The sequence below is a fragment of the Somniosus microcephalus genome, chromosome 13 (assembly GCF_052327205.1).
Source record: "Somniosus microcephalus isolate GS21.2 chromosome 13, FLI_Smic_1.0, whole genome shotgun sequence".
Lineage (NCBI taxonomy): Eukaryota > Metazoa > Chordata > Chondrichthyes > Squaliformes > Somniosidae > Somniosus > Somniosus microcephalus.
Window position 1 is genome coordinate 26,266,735 of NC_140999.1, and position 16,217 is coordinate 26,282,951.

The 16,217-nt window shown below is 44.3% G+C and overlaps 1 protein-coding gene across 2 annotated transcripts in view; it reads right to left on the reverse strand.

The window, feature by feature from the left end:
- LOC147108154 (uncharacterized) overlaps positions 1-5,549 on the reverse strand; it is a 47,711-nt gene extending 42,162 nt beyond the window's left edge. For both annotated transcript variants that reach the window (XM_086004673.1, XM_086004672.1), the window contains exon 1: positions 5,441-5,549. The gene's annotated coding sequence lies outside the window, so the exon portion shown is untranslated. The remainder of the gene's footprint in view (positions 1-5,440) is intronic.
- Between the last annotated feature and the right edge of the window lie 10,668 nt (positions 5,550-16,217).

Here is a 16,217-nt window from a genome sequence, read left to right on the forward strand (position 1 = left end):
AAAATGTCTGAGCTTAGTTCAACTTCGCCCATATCAACAATATGAATTTATAGTTCTCACCATTTAGGGAAATGCTGGTGCAAACCCATATCTTGTCACTCTGTGGCACCGGGCTCCAGTGTCCTTTGACACTGTGCCATTCTTCTCTATCCCACTCAAGATATGCTTCCATTTTAGTCTCTATATATCTTGTATGCTGCAGACTACGCTATTGGCTGAGCAAGATGAAAGAAAAAAGAAAGACCTGCATTTATATAGCGCCTTTCATACCTCAGGACATCCCAAAGCGCTTTACAGCTAATGAAGTACTTTTGGAGTGTAGTCACTGTTGCAATGTAGGAAACGCGGAAGCCAATTTGCGCACAGCAAGCTCCCATAAACAGCAATGTGATAATGACCAGATAATCTGTTTTAGTGATGTTGATTGCGGGATAAATATTGGCCAGGACACCCCGGGGATAACTCCCCTGCTCTTCTTCGAAATAGTGCCGTGGGATCTTTTATGTCCACCTGAGGGGGCAGACGGGGCCTTGGTTTAATGTCTCCTCCGAAAGACGGCATCAAGTAACATGCCGTCCAATATTTCTCTCCCTTCCAGTGGAGAAGCTCCGTGCAGCCCATGACAAACAGTCACCTCATGAATTGTGGATACAAACAAATGACCATCATTGTGTGGCACGGTGCTCTGGTGTATCCGTATATTGTGCCACCTGATACTGAATTAAACTATCCTCAGGCAACAGTCATACAATGAACTACAGTTAAATTTTAAATTCTAGGAACTCATAAATCACTATTAATCCCAGAATAACCACCTGTGAGATTTTGAGGTCACATCTGTTTGTTATAGCAGAATACATTCTCGACTTACTTTGATCTAGTTCACTCTCAGACAGTCTGCAACTAAGAGCCTCCTCATATTACATTGTGCCAACGCTTATCAGATCACATCTTTGGGGAAACCTACATATCTGCAGTATCAACATGTTCATCAGAAGATTACAGTAAAAACCAATTATTTTAATTTAATACTATTTTATATTTCCCACTAATTACATGTTTTAGACACCATCGTGTGCTATTCATTTTTCATTACTGTCAGTATTTATTAAGCAATTGTCACTTCCCAACACAGGCATCTGTTAACAAGATGAACGCAAAAAGAAAGAACTTGCATATATAAGGGGAAAAATACAGTATCGCCCCATTTGGGGCGCCATTATCGGCCGTGCGCAAAGTTTAGCGCCTGGCGCTAATTATTGCTTCCGACGGCAAACTTGGCTTTTATCGCCCCTGTAGGTGATTGGAGCACTAAATCAGGCACTTCACACCTGTCTTAAGGTGCAAAGGCTGAGGAGCAAGGCGCTACCTCAGAGCACTGGCGAAGCAAGGAATGGCAAATCAAAATGAACCTGCATAGTGCTGTTCAGTACCCAAAACTCCTTCACACAGCGTTGAATCTCTCCAGAAGTCTCTCTCTCTCTCTCTCTCTCAGAATGCGTGGTGCCAAAATGTCACCAACAAAAAAAGGCAGGAAGCGGTCACCTTTAAATAGCACTCCCCCAGTCCCTTTCTGACTGCAAAACGCTCTCCTCAACCTGTCGTTGCTAGCGGCAGGTGGTAAGGTAGGGGGCGCCACTCAATATCCTGTCCGGGGCGCTACTGGGACATTGCGCACTTGACTGACGTCACGATCTGCCGGCGCAGGAGATTGTGGCGGTAGTGTTTAGCGCCGCCGCAAAATGTCTAATTAATTTCGCGAGCGCCGCAAACATCGCCGCGCCTGGGCGTTAGTTGCTTTGCGCCCCATTAGCGCCCTCTTAAGGCGCTAACGGGAGGTGCAAACAACTGAATTTTTCCCCCATAGTACTTTTCACGGCCTCAGGACACCTCATGAATTGTGGATACCCAAGCACTTCACGGCCAATGAAGTACTTTTGAAGTGGAGGCACTAATGTAATGTAGGATATCACATATATCTTGTATGCTGCAGACTACGCTATTGGCTTCTTTCTGCTTGATCTTCCCTCCCTTTCTCTCTCCTCTATTTTGTATTGTTCCACATTCTTTCCCCACATGCATGCTGTTATCTGAATTTGCCATTTATTGTATTTTACTGACTTGTGAGTTAAAATATACAGTATTATATCATTGTTACTACACAACAGACGTTACAACTGAGAATTTGCAGCATACAGCTTAATGGTTACCAATGAGACGGCAAATAAAAAAGAATATGGAAACATTAATAACAAATAAATATTTTTTGAAGTACTTAATTCATAGTCCAATACTGATCACAGCTACTAAAGAACAGAGCAAATAAACTACAAGGTCATTGTAGCAATTAATGTATGATCACTTCTGATGTTAGAATTGTGCTTCTGACCTCTGATTTTCACTCTTTTGCTCTGTTGGTTGGAGCCTGATCTCAGCTTGTCTTCACTGCTGAGATCAAGAATGGTGGCACTTTGGAAAACACACTCACATCTAACCTCTCCCTGGTAAAGCATGCTGGCACACCAACCTGCCAGGTCACTAGGACATGTCAATATACCTTTTGAAATGTTGTTCATTGAAGAAATATTTATAAGGATACATTTTGGAAACGTTAAACTAAAGATAGAATTAGCAGTTAACAATTAATAACAACTTGCATTTATATAGCACCTTTTAACGTAGGAAAATGTCCCAAGGCACTTCATGGCAGCGTAATAAAAAAAAAATGAGACCAAGGAAGGAGATATTGATGGGTGACCAAAAGCTTGGTCAAAGAGGTAGGTTTTAAGGAGGGTCTTTAAGCGAAGAGAGAGGTGGAGAAATGGAGAAGTTTAGGGAGGGAATTCTAGAATGAATGGCCTCGATGGCTGAAGGCATGGCTGCCAATGGTAGGGTGAAGTGAGTAGGGGATGTACAAAAGGCCAGAGTTGAAGAAACGCACAGTTATTGGCGAGTTGTAGGGCTGGAGGAGGTTACAGAGATAGGGAGGGGCGACGCAATGGAGGGAATGGAACACAAGGACCGGGAGCCAATACAGGCCAGTGAGCACATGGGTGATGGGTGAGCAGGACTTGCTGCGGGTTAGGATATGGGCAGCAGAGGGTTAGATAAGTTCAAATTTATGAAGGGTGGAAGATGGGAGGCCGACCATTGGAATAGTCGAATTTGAAGGTAACAAAAACATGGGTGAGGTTTTCAACAGCAGATAAGCTGATGCAAGGGCGGAGACGGATGATATTACGAAGGTGGTAGTAGGTTGCCTTTGTGGTGGAGAGGATATGGAGTCAGAAGCTCAGCTCAAGGTTTAATAGGATGGCCAGGTTGCAAACAGGCTGGTTCAGCCTGAGACAGTGGCCAGGGAGGGGGATGGAATCGGCAGCGAGGAATCAGAATTTGTGTGGGGAGGGGGGGGAATGAAGACAATGTCTTTGGTCTTGTTTTATTATGGAAATTGTGGCTCATCCAGGACTGGATGTTGGGCAAGCAGTCTGACAACACAAAGGCAGTGGAGGGTTCAAGAGAGGTTGTGAGGAGGTAGAGCTGGGTGTTGTCAGCGTATCTGTGGAACCTGACATTGTGCATTCGGATGATGTTGCCGAGGGGCAGCATGTAGATGAGAAATAGGAAGGGGCCAAGTATAGCTTCTTGGGGGACTCCAGAAGTAACGGTGCAGGGGTGGGAAGAGAAGCCATTGCAGGAGATTTTATGGCTATGGCTGGATAAGAAAGAGTGGAACCAGGCAAAGGCAGTCCCACTCAGCTGGACAATGAGGAAAGACGTTGGAGGAGAATGGTGGGATCAACTGTGTCAAAGGCTGCAGAGAGGTCGAGACAGATGAGGCGGGATAGTCACAACGAGTATTTTAGAGGGGAAAGAGGGGTAGAAGAAGATAAGGTGCTCAAAGAAGGAGAAGGTGTCAGCGGAGTAGAGCGGCAGACCAAGGTTAGATTTGGTGATAAGGGTCGCACCACCATCATGCCAGTGGATTGGGTGGGGCAGATGGTGTAAAGTATAACCAGCTGAGGAGGCTTCAATAAGGGGCAAGGTGTCATCACCTGTGAGCCAAGTTCTCGTCAAGGCCATGATGTCAATGCAATCATCCACAATAAGATTGTGGCTGGCAAAGGCCTTGCTCGCAAGTAAAAGAATATTCTGGATTGAGATCTGGAGCGGGGCAGTGATTATTGATCTGCTGGCAGAGTCCATGGGGTCAGCGGTGGGAGGGGTGAGCAGGACAGAACGGAGATTGGCAAGATTAGTCCCCAGCAGGTCTGCTGGGTGGGAAGGTTGGCGAGAGAGGAGGATGGGGCACTTGGGTTGTTGCACATAAGGAGGCAGCGGTGAGTGCCTTGAAGGGTCCTTAGGAGAATGCTGAGAGAGGCACAGAGGGAAGTGAGCTTATCCAGGGATAGCGGCAGGAGAGTAAAAAGGTAGAAGAATAGTGAAGGGTTGGAGTAGGGATTTGTGTTTGGCAAAATACCCAAGAGGGTAGAAATGAAAGGAGACATGACTGGGTAACAGGAAGGAGAAGAAACAGGAGTGCAGGGCTAAAGAGGGGTGAAGAGAAGAGAAAGCCATAGAAGATAGAAATAATAGGCTCAGGTCTGGAGAGGCAGCCAAAATGTGTACGTGAATGGACACGGGAAATTCAGTTACATAACCGGCACGGACTCGATGGGCTGAATGGCCTCCTTCTGTGCTGTTATGACTCTATAAGCATGGCAAAGATTTGGATAGATATGTCCTGGTTGTAAACGGAGAATAGGAAGGCGACAAGTAAGGCCCCCAAGAAATCACTCTAACATAATCAGTTAGCTTTAAAAAGGCCAACAGCAGACCTATATGCTGATGTTGATCTATATAATCCATATGTTCTCTATATTGACACCAACTCACTGACACATTTTGATGACTTGAGACCACTAGCGAAGGGTCTTTGGATCTTGCAGAAGTCAGTTACCTACAAAACTGACCAGATTGGGATCTAGTTTGATTATATAATTGACGATGACATTCAAGCATTCAGGGAAAACAGTTGAAACAAATGTCTGCTAGTTATAGAGATTTTTTGAACAGTCATTTTCAGTTTAAATTTGGTAAGATAATCATACTGCCTTGACAAAGAGTGAGTTTATGATAGTTACAGTCCCTGCCTTCTCCACACACACACACACACACACGAAACGTTACTCTCCATGTGAAATAGAAGAAATTTATATAAAGACACAACAAATAAGTAATTTCCTTTACTCTAATTTCCTTGTTCCTTTGACAAAATTGTTTTAAGTCAGCAATAATTTGACTCCAATTTCACATCGCAACACTTCCAGAAATAGTAACAGACTCCAGGGGCAATAAAAATTAAAAAAGAGTAATAAGCCTGTTAATTATTAAATTAATACACCAAAGGCAAATAAATACATCAGCGAAAGAGACTCACATATTGTCTGAAGTAAGGCTGTTGTATATAAAAGTCCCAATTTTGTGCAGCGCCGAGGTCTCTGGCTGCCCCTCTCGTCTTCTCTGTCTCAGTCTGGGATTGATGAGACGCAACAGGTGCCAGCTCCAGTAGAATCAAAATACCAGCCAATCACGTGTGATAATGATCTACAGCACATTCACTAATGAAAGCAACTCCAGAATTGACTGGTGGGACTTGGAATGGCCTGGGATTGAAGTACGCATTACTGGCAGTAAGATCTCCAATTCCATCATCTCATCTCTTGAAACAGTTCACAATAAAAACTATTAGACGTTACTATATTTATATATACTGTAGATATTTCTCATGTTACTTCTCGTTTTCCTCTTCTAGGCCTAATCTGATGGATTTATCTTCAAGTCGAAGCAAAACATTACAAAGTTCTTCCGGGAATCTCAGCAGCTCAAAGTCAGAACTGTTGTGACTCCATCATTCCAGCCATCGCTATATGGGAGTAATTGTGAGAGATAGTTCTATTTTAATAGTGTTATACAATGAAATTTTGAATCTATTTACAGTTTCTGTTTGCAGTTTTCCTAAAATGGAAACCAGATTGCAAATTCTGGATAATACCTTCATTGTACATTTTTAAAGCAACAACAACAACCTGTATTTATACAGCACCTTTAATGTAATAAAACGTCCCAAGGCACTTCACAGGAGTATTAAAAGACAAGAAATTTGACACCGAGCCACAGGAGAAATTAGGGCAGGTGATGAAAAGCATGGTCAAAGAAGTAGGTTTTAAGGAGCGTCTTAAAGGAGGAAAGAGAGGTAGTGAGGCGGAAAGGTTTAGGCAGGGAATTCCAGAGCTGAGGGCCTAGGCAACAGTAAGCACGGCCTCCAATGGTTGAGCGATTTATAATCAGGGATGCTCAAGAGGCCAGAATTAGAGGAGCGAAGATATCTCGGGGTGGAGGGGGTTGTGGTTGTGGGGCTGAAGGAGATTACAGAGATAGGGAGGGGCGAGGCCATGGAGGGATTTGAAAACAAGGATGAGAATTTTGAAATCGAGGTGTTGATTAGCCGGGAGCCAATGTAGGTCAGTGAGCACAGGGGTGATGGGTGAACGGGACTTGGTGAGAGTTAGGACACGGGTAGCTGAGTTTTGGATCACCTCAAGTTTACGTAGGGTAGAACGTGGGAGGCCAGCCAGGAGTGCATTGGAATAGTCAAGTCTAGAGGTAACAAAGGCATGGATGAAGGTTTCAGCAGCGGATGGGCTGAGGCAAGGGTGGAGACGGGCGATGTTACGGAGGTGGAAATAGGCGGTCTTTGTTATGCTGCGGATATGTGGTTGGAAGTTCATTTCAGGGTCAAAATATGACATCAAGGTTGCAAACAGTGTAGTTCAGCCTCAGACAGATGTTAGGGAGAGGGATGGAGTCAGTGGTGGGGACCAAAAACAATGGCTTCAGTCTTCCCAATATTTAATTGGAGAAAATTTCTGCTCATCCAGAACTGGATGTCGGACAAGCAGTCTGACAATTTAGAGACCATGGAGGGGTTGAGAGAAGTGGTAGTGAGGTAGAGCTGGGTGTCGTCAGTGTACATGTGGAAACTGGTGCTGTGTTTTCGGATGATGTCGCCAAGGGGCAACATGTAGATGAGAAATAGGAAGGGGCCAAGGATAGATCCTTGGGGGACACCAGAGGTAACGACGCAGGAGTGGGAAGAGAAGCTGTTGCAGGTGATTCTCTGGCTACGATTAGATAGATAACAATGGAACCAGGTGAGTGCAGTCCCACCCAGGCAGACGACAGTGGAGAGGCGCTGGAGAAGGATGGAGTGGTCAACTGTGTCAAAGGCTGCAGACAAGTCAAGAAGGACAAAAAGGGATAGTTTACCTTTGTCACAGTCACAAAGGATGTCATTTGTGACTTTGATGAGAGCTGTGGCAAGGGTGGAAACCTGATTAGAGGGATTCAAACATGGAATTGCAGGAAAGATGGGCACAGATTTGGGAGGCGACAACATGTTCAAGGACTTTGGAGAGGAAAGGGAGGTTGGAGATGGGGCGGTAGTTTGCAAGGATGGAAGGGTCAAGGGTTGGTTTTTTGAGGAGAGGGGTGATGATGGCAGATTTGAGGGAGAGTGGTACAGTACCTGAAGCGAGAGAACCATTAACAATGTCAGCTAACATGGGAGCCAGAAAAGGAAGTTGGGTGGTCAGCAGTTTGGTGGGAATAGGGTCAAGGGAGCAGGAGGTGGGTCTCATGGACAAGGTGAGTGCGGAGAGGTCATGAGGGGAGATCGGAGAGAAACTGGAGAAAGATGTGAGTTCAGGGCTAGGGCAGGAGGGAACCTTAGAGGAAGTTTTGCACGGTAGGCTCGGGGAAGGAAGGGAAGTGGCAGAGACAGCTGAATGGATGGTCTCAATCTTAGCGACAAAGAAGTCCATGAACAAACTGCTTTGAACCTATTGCAAATTAGTTCCATTGAGATCAAAATTCCTGACTTAGCTAATTATAGTGAAAAGGAAGACAAGAGTGAAATATCAATTTTTAACTCATAGAAAGTTACAGCATGGAAGGAGGACATTTCGGCCCATCGTGTCCGCGCCGGCCAACAAAGAGCTATCCAGCCTAATCCCACTTCCCAGCTCTTGGTCCGTAGCCCTGCAGGTTAGAGCATCCCAAGTGCACATCCAAGTACTTTTTAAATGTGGTTAGGGTTCCTGCCTCTACCACCTTTTCACGCAGTGAGTTCCAGATCCCCACAACCCGCTGGGTGAAGAAATTTCCCCTCAAATCCCCTCTAAACCTTCCACCAATTACTTTAAATCTGTGCCCCCTGGTTTTTGACCCCTCTGCTAAGGGAAATAGGTCCTATCTATCCACTTTATCTATGCCCCTCATAATTTTCTACACCTCAATAAGGTGTCCCCTCAGCCTCCTCTGTTCCAAGGAAAACAGACCCAGCCTATTCAGTCTTTCCTCATAGCTAAGATTCTCTACTCCTGGCAACATCCTTGTAAATCTCCTCTGTACCCTCTCTAGTGCAATCACATCTTTCCTGTAATGTGGTGACCAGAACTGTATGCAGTACTCTAGCTGAGGCCTAACTAGTGTTTTATATAGTTGAAGCATAACCCCTCTGCTCTTGTATTCTATGCCACGGCTAATAAAGGCAAGCATTCTGTATGCCTTCTTGACTACCTTATCTACCTGGCCTGCTACCTTCAGGGATCCGTGGATATGCACTCCAAGGCCCTTTTGTTCCTCTACACTACTCAGTGTCCTACCATTTATTGTGGATTCCATTTCCTTGTTAGCCCTCCCCAAATGCATTACCTCACACTTCTCCGGATTGAATTCCATTTGCCACTGTTCTGCCCACCTGACCAATTTATTGATATCTTCCTGCAGTCTACAGCTTCCTTCTTCAGTATCAACCACAGTCGATTTTAGTATCATCTGCAAACTTCTTAATCATACACCCTATATTCAAGTCTAGATCATTGATATATACCACAAAAAGCAAGGGACCTAGTACTGAGCCCTGCGGAACCCCACTGGAAACAGCCTTCCAGTCACAAAAACACCCATCAACCATTACCCTCTGCTTCCTGTCTCTGAGCCAGTTTTGAACCCAACTTGACACTTTGCCCTGGATCCCATGGGCTTTTAACTCATCTCAACTTTTCCGTTGAAATTAGCAAGGACGGGAGTTTTGACCTCATTTGTAACAGCTCGTTAAAGTCTCCCACCCAGAGTACATTCTGTGCCTTTGCTTCCCTTGGTATTTCCTCCAAGTGATGTTCAAGATGGAGGAGTACTGATTTATCAATTAAGTGGAGATTATTTTCTCTTGACTATTTTTTACTTTTGAAATTGTTTTCATAGTGTGATCCCACTCAGAATTTTGACACTTGATCTATTTATATAAAGGTCTTGAAAGCATCCATCATACTCCAGGTGTCCCTCTTCAGACTTTGCACTCCATATAACACAACAACAAAGCAGAACTGAATAATCTTTTTTTAAATGTATACAAAAGGAGAAAGAAACAGTTATTTCCTGCTGTTTTTCTAACCATGGAATAACCTGGAGAGATTGTTAAGATAACAAAGAGACAAGCCAAGCAGGTGTTAATGTAGGGAAATTTCCAGTAACAACAGCCCGGAATTTGCGGTCAGCGGCGATGTGACGCCGCTCCCGGTTGACCTCGAAGAAAGCTACCCACAAAGTTTTAGCGGAACTCGTCGATTTCCCTTTTCCCGACGTGACTTTCCATCTGGCGCCATCTAAAGGAGATCTGTGGTGTCCTGCAAGTGATGTCATCAAGCAGGCTAAGCAGCCAATAACATTGAAGAATTTTCACAGACAGCAAACCAGGAAGTAAAAAGCAGGTTTTATCTTTTCACTTTTTAATCATTTTATGCAAAGTGAAATAAAGATTGGGACATACACATGGGATTCAGGTAGAAGCTGAAATATCATAAACAAACTTTAAGAAATAAAATAAAAAATATTATTTTAAAAATCTATGGAATTTTTATCATGGAATGGAAGGAATGTCACTCCACATTTATAAAATTTGTTTTTCAGGGCCAGAGAGGTTGTTCAGCAGTAATTATGACTTAGTATGCCATTACAAACTCAGTTACACCTTATTCAACAAGGCTTAACATTTTCAAGGTTTTTACAGCGAGAATAGTGTGTAAAAAGTTAACGTTCACGTCAAATCCGTGATTTCTGATTTATTCCATCAGCAAAGACTGCAACAGTGCACCCTGTAGAGGAACAGGGTATAACTGACAGCAACTTCTGTATTTCCATGTTTAGCTGCGTATGTGTGAATGCCAGAACTTGCTGTCAGTTTTACACAGTAATGACGGCGAACGCCGACAGTAATGACGGCGAACGCCGACAGTGTTGCCGTCATTACAACTGCAATTTCTGGGCCAATCATTAGTCCTTAACTGATCTCCAGACTTATTTATACCACTTCCTCGCAGGGAGTACCTGAACAGTGACTGTACAAGGACAGGCCAGGTTATCAGCAAAATCTTATAGCCATGCTGTAGAACCCAGAGTAACTATGAGCAACACCATTTGCAGCATTTTCTGTTACCATTTGAGATCTGCTAGTTTCAGGTAAAGTCATTTATTTCATAACTGTATTTATCCTGAGAAACAACAAAATAGTGTTATTGGAAGGACAGAACAACCTTAAAACTGCTTTCCTCACACAATGCAAATGTCTGCAGGACCTATAGAAGTGATAAGTGACTTCTTCTTATCGTGTCCACGGACAGTCTATACATAGCCCAGCCAGAACTGGACACATTTTTGCGCCTTGTTGTTGAATTCGGCAAGATCTGCAACAGTGCAGGGTTCCTCTAACGATGGACATTGCAGGAGATGTTGCATAGTCTGTGCCTCAGTTCCACACTCACAAATTGTTGGGCTGGTTGAATATCCCCATTTGCTTAGTGACACCTTTGAGCAACCTACACCGGTCCTAAGTCTGTTAAGGCACTTCCAGGTTGGCCAGTTGCAATTAGCTCCTGGGGGAAGGCTTTCATCAAGTAAAATTTCCATCGCTGGGGGTTGTTCAAGACTGGCGAGCTGGTCTTTCCACAAGGCGATGCATCTTCAGATGAGGTTGATTGTAATGGAACAACACTGTTCATGAAGCTCTTTCTTGACTTTAGGCGGCTGGGTGTAGGTGTATGACAATGCAGGGGGTGTCTCTCATCTGATGTTTGACGGAGTCGCTCTTTCTTGCTGGCTACCATTCTTCTTATATCAGGGGGAGCGATACCCGCCAGGATATATAGGCTGTTGGTGTTTGTTGGTTTTAAGCAACCTGTGATAAATCGGCAGCTTGCATTCAGAACGGCATCCATCTTCTTGGCATGAGTAGACCTTTCCCATGCAGGGCAGGCGTATTCGGCAGTGGAATAGCAAAGAGCAAGTGCACTGGTTCGCAATGTTTTCGGGCTTGTTCCCCATCTTGTGGTAGTGAGCTTATTCAGGATGTTGTTTCGTACGCTCGCTTTTGCCTTTGTCTTCTCGATGTGGTTCTTGAAGGTGAGGCATCGGTCAAGGGTGACTCCTAAGTAGATAGGGTGTTTGCAATGCGTCAGTGTTGCTCCACACCAGGTTACTTTCAGCTGGCGTTTGGCTTCACGGTTTCCGAGGTGGAATGCACAAACTTGCGTCTTTGATGGGTTTGCGCGAAGGTGGTTTTCTTCATAGTAGGATTTTAGTCCCTCCAAGGCCTCAGATAGTGTTTTCTCCACGGTGTTAAAATCAGTGCTTTGGGCAGTGACACATAAGTCATCAGCATATATAAAACGGCGCGTGACACCGTCTATAGGTTGGTCATTCGTGTAGATGTTGTACAGCAGCGGTGCAAGCACGCTTCCCTGAGGAAGACCATTCTTCTGAATACGCCACCTGCTGCGCTTCCCACCTAGTTCAACATAGAACTGGCGATTCTCAAGCATGCTTTCTAACAGCTCTGTTAAGTGAATCTCTTTTGTCATCTCTAGAATCTTGCAGAGGAGACGTCTATGGTTCACTGTATCGTATGCTGCTGACAGGTCTACAAAAACAGCACCTGTTACCATCCCTTGCTCAAAACCATCTTCAATGTGTTGTGTGTGAGGTTGAGCAGTTGGCTTGTTGTTGATTTGCCGGGGTGGAAACCTGCTTGCTCTGGAATGATCTTCTCATCTACAGTTGGTGCTATCCTATTGAGTATCAGGCGTTCAAACAGCTTATAGGTGTGGCAAAGCAGTGAAATTGGCCGAAAACTCTTAGGATCTGAGGGATCTTTTCCAGGCTTTAATAGTGCTATTACATGTGCCTTCTGCCAGATATTAGGTAGCTTGTGTGTTGCCAGACAGTGGTTGAACAATTGTAGGAGCCATTTCTTTGCTTTCTGTCCAAAATGCTTTATCTGCTCCGTTGCTATGTTGTCAAGACCAATTGCTTTCCCGTGTTTTAGACTAGATATACCAGTTTCCAGCTCTTCCATGGTGAATGGTCTAGTGAAGCCAGGATCATCGCTGTACTTCTTCCTATCTAGTTGTGCTCTTGGTTGTTTCTTGTTGATTTTTCCATTTAGGAGCAACTGGTGTGCAACTTGGTTAGCAGACACATTTGGATGTTGGGCAGCTTTCTTGGGATCACCTCCAAGTTTGCGTATGAGAGACCATGTCACAGATAAGTGACTAATGCTTATGGAGTATCATGGCGGGGGAGTCCAGAACCTGGGGTCAATCTAAGGATAAGGGGTAAGCCATTTAGGACTGAGATGAGGAGGAATTTCTTCACTCAGAGAGTGGTGAACCTGTGGAATTTTCTACCACAGAAGGCAATTGAGGCCAATTCATTAAATATATTCAAGAAGGAGTTAGGTATATTTCTTAAGGCTAAAGGGATCAAGGGATATGGGGAGAAAGCAGGGGCAGGGTACTGAATTTGGATGATCGGCCATGATCTCATTAAATGGCAGAACAGGCACGAGGGGCCGAATGGCCTACTCCTGCTCCTAACTTCTATGTTTCTATAAATGACAAACTGTCTCTGGAATACTGCTACAATGTCCTTGCATGTTTTTAATCTGTAATTAAAATTTTAGTTGTTTCTCTCGATTGCTCAGCCCAAAACAAGTGATGCCAGGAATTTCCTCGGGGGTTTCCCTGCTCTGGCACTGTAACTTTAGTGGAAACCCCTTTTACACGCACGAACATTTCTGCCAACCTTCCACTGGAGTTATGGTGGTGGAGCAGAGGAAGCTCTGAGCAAATTCTCGGCATCCAAATAGAACAGTCCCTAGTCATTATTATTATCAGCACGATGTATAGTCACTGGACTCAGCTTATCTTGTCCTGCTCCTCGGTTTTGAAGACCGTCTAAAGCGACAGGATAATTTTTGAGTTGAGATTTGGCTTGATGTAAAGATAACTATGGTATTATGCTGATTACCACTTGTTTTATGCGTTTTTTTACATTACAGTGTATGCAAATAATTGTGAAAAAAATTGTTAGACCATTATAATTTCCTGAAATGGTGTAAGCGGCAAGTTATGCCGAAATTTGTGCTGATCTTCTCGTAGGCATATGTGGTGGAATCTGCTGGATTTACTGAACTATTGCCCTCGTCATTTTGTTTCAACCTGACTTGAGCAAAGCTGGAAATCCATACAAGATGCAGTTATTGTTAAAGCATACAGCCTCTGGCTTGAGCATGCAATTTTGAGACTCTTTCTAGTGGGCTAGAACAAAGGTATCAACAAAGATGTCCCATAGCATGGGATGAGGGATAATGAATAGACATAAAATGACGCAGATTCTTGCAAATAATTGTGAGAAAATTGTTAGACCATTATAATTTCCTGAAATGGTGTAAGCGGCAAATTATGCCGAAATTTGTGCTGATCTTCTCATAGGCAAGTTACAGCTAAATTTTCTGACAATACCAGTAGCATACACTGTATTGTAAAAACCACATAAAACAAGTGGTAATCAGCATAAACAACCAGAGCCTGAGGCAAGTGCCAAACTTACACACCATATTACTTCTTCAAAGCCCTCTTTATGCCTGAAAATTAAAGTTTGAAGCCATAAAACCACCATTCATGCACATTAGGCACAGAATGTAAAATGCAATCATGGAAGTATTCAATTTTAAATGCAAGTCAGTCTGATGCCAGAATATATTCAATGCTACAGAAAATATATTTTAGGTCTCGGTGAGGTGAATCTTTTTTAATCATCATAAAACACCAGAAATATGACTTTGGCTCCTGTTGCACCTAACATTTCAGGCATCATTTTACAGCCCTTTGAGAACTGGTGTCAATTCAGGAAATTCACGTGAGCTGCACTTTTGCAAGGGGGCGGTCAGTGAGCTGCAGAGGGTTCCGGTGGAGGTTTCACAGAATCGGCATAAATGATCGAGAAATTTGGGCGTAAGCCACTTATGCCCAAATTGCCTCATTCTTTTGCACCGAAAATTGAGATGACGCCATTGTTTTGGCATTAGTTTTCAGGAACTTCTGCATCGCCGTCTCTATGCCAGCTCTTCACTAGGATAATCCAAAATTATTTCCGAAGCAGAGAACTATAGAAATTTAGAGCACAGAAGGCTATTAAACCTAGATGGTGCCAACAATAACTCCACTGGTGCCAATGTGCAAGTGGTGGTAGGACAATTTACTGATCAGAACTGATTCAAGTACACTGTTGGATAGGGTTGCAAAGGGGTGGAAAGTTTCCGGTAAATTTCCGGAAATTTTCCACGGGAAGTTTAGCTTGGGAATTTTGCCCAAAAAAGCACATGCTAGCATAATATTGTTCTTTTTGTATTTCTTTCTTTTTTTTCCACAGGTCTTCTCTTAAAATTACTAACAGAGATGGAATCTTAATTTAGTAAGGAATTTCTTAATCAATATGGGCCAGAAATTCGTGAACGGGGCTTGCCGCACGTGCAAGCCCCGTATATGCACTTACCCTGCGCTCCTGCCGATCAGCTCCAGGGACGCCTGGAATTGGTGTTTCAAACAGAAGAATCCCGGGCAGCGTATGACGTCACGCCGCCCAGGAGTGCAGCCAGCGCGAAGCCTGGAGCGTGCAGTGCAAGTGGGACACGCCCCTTAAGGTCTCATTGTAGCAGGACACGCCCCCAATGTTTCTGTCAAGCTGCTAAGCATTTTTACATGCAAAGCAGCAGTTTAAATAGGTTTTTGGAAGTTTTTTGAAGATTTTGGTAACTTTTATAAACTTTTAAAAATGTTTACATTATTTTGAAGAATCTGAAGTAGTTTTAAACAGATTAAAGCAATTTAAAGACTTTTAAAAGCCCTAAAAGAATTTTTTTAATTCCATTTATTTATTTAGCAATGTCGTCGTCATACGTGTCTTCACACTGTTCCCTTTGGGGAACTGTATGAAGTGGTGGAAGGATTTATGGCCATGATTAACGCTCATTCCGTGACCGTAACCATCTTTGAACCAGCCATTAGGGCGGTTAGTCCTATGGTGGGAGGGTTTTACGGGCTCCCACAAGCTATACAAGGAGGGGGGGCCACCCACACCCACGGACGCAAATATCCCACTGGATGTCAACCCAGAATTTAGAGCCCGAGCTCCGACTCCACTTGCCGGGACTGTCTGGAGCGGGGTTCGAAACCCTACCCTGATCTGGCCCAGCGGCGGGGATCCTACCGCTATGCCAAAGGCCCAATCCGATTAGCAACGTGAAATGGCTGGAATGAGCACACTTCACGGCATTAAAAGAACTCACAATTGAACTGATGATGACCTCAGCAATCTCCTCAAGGAGGTGGAGGCGCAGTGCCTGCTCATCATTGGTAATGAGAAGTCAAAGGTGCCGCAAAAAGGGCAGATGATAGCTTGGTCTTTCAAGTGGCAGCATAGGGCTCCAGTCACGGGGAGGGAAAAGGCGCAGGAAACGTATGGGTGTCACCTTTTGTGCGGAGTGGGCCTTTTGCGTAGCAGTAAGCATCCCCGCCGCTGGGCCAGAAGGAGTAGGGTTTCGAACCCCACTCCAGACAGTCCCGGCAAGTGGAGTCGGAGCTCCAACTATAAATTCTGGGTGGACATCCAGCGGGATACTTGCGTCCGTGGGTGTGGGTGGCCCCCCCCCTCAGATGGGTTGTGGGAGCCCGTAAAACCCTCACGCCATAGGACTAACCACCCTAATGGCTGGTTCAAAGATGGTTACGGTCACGGAATGAGCGTTAATCACGGCCATA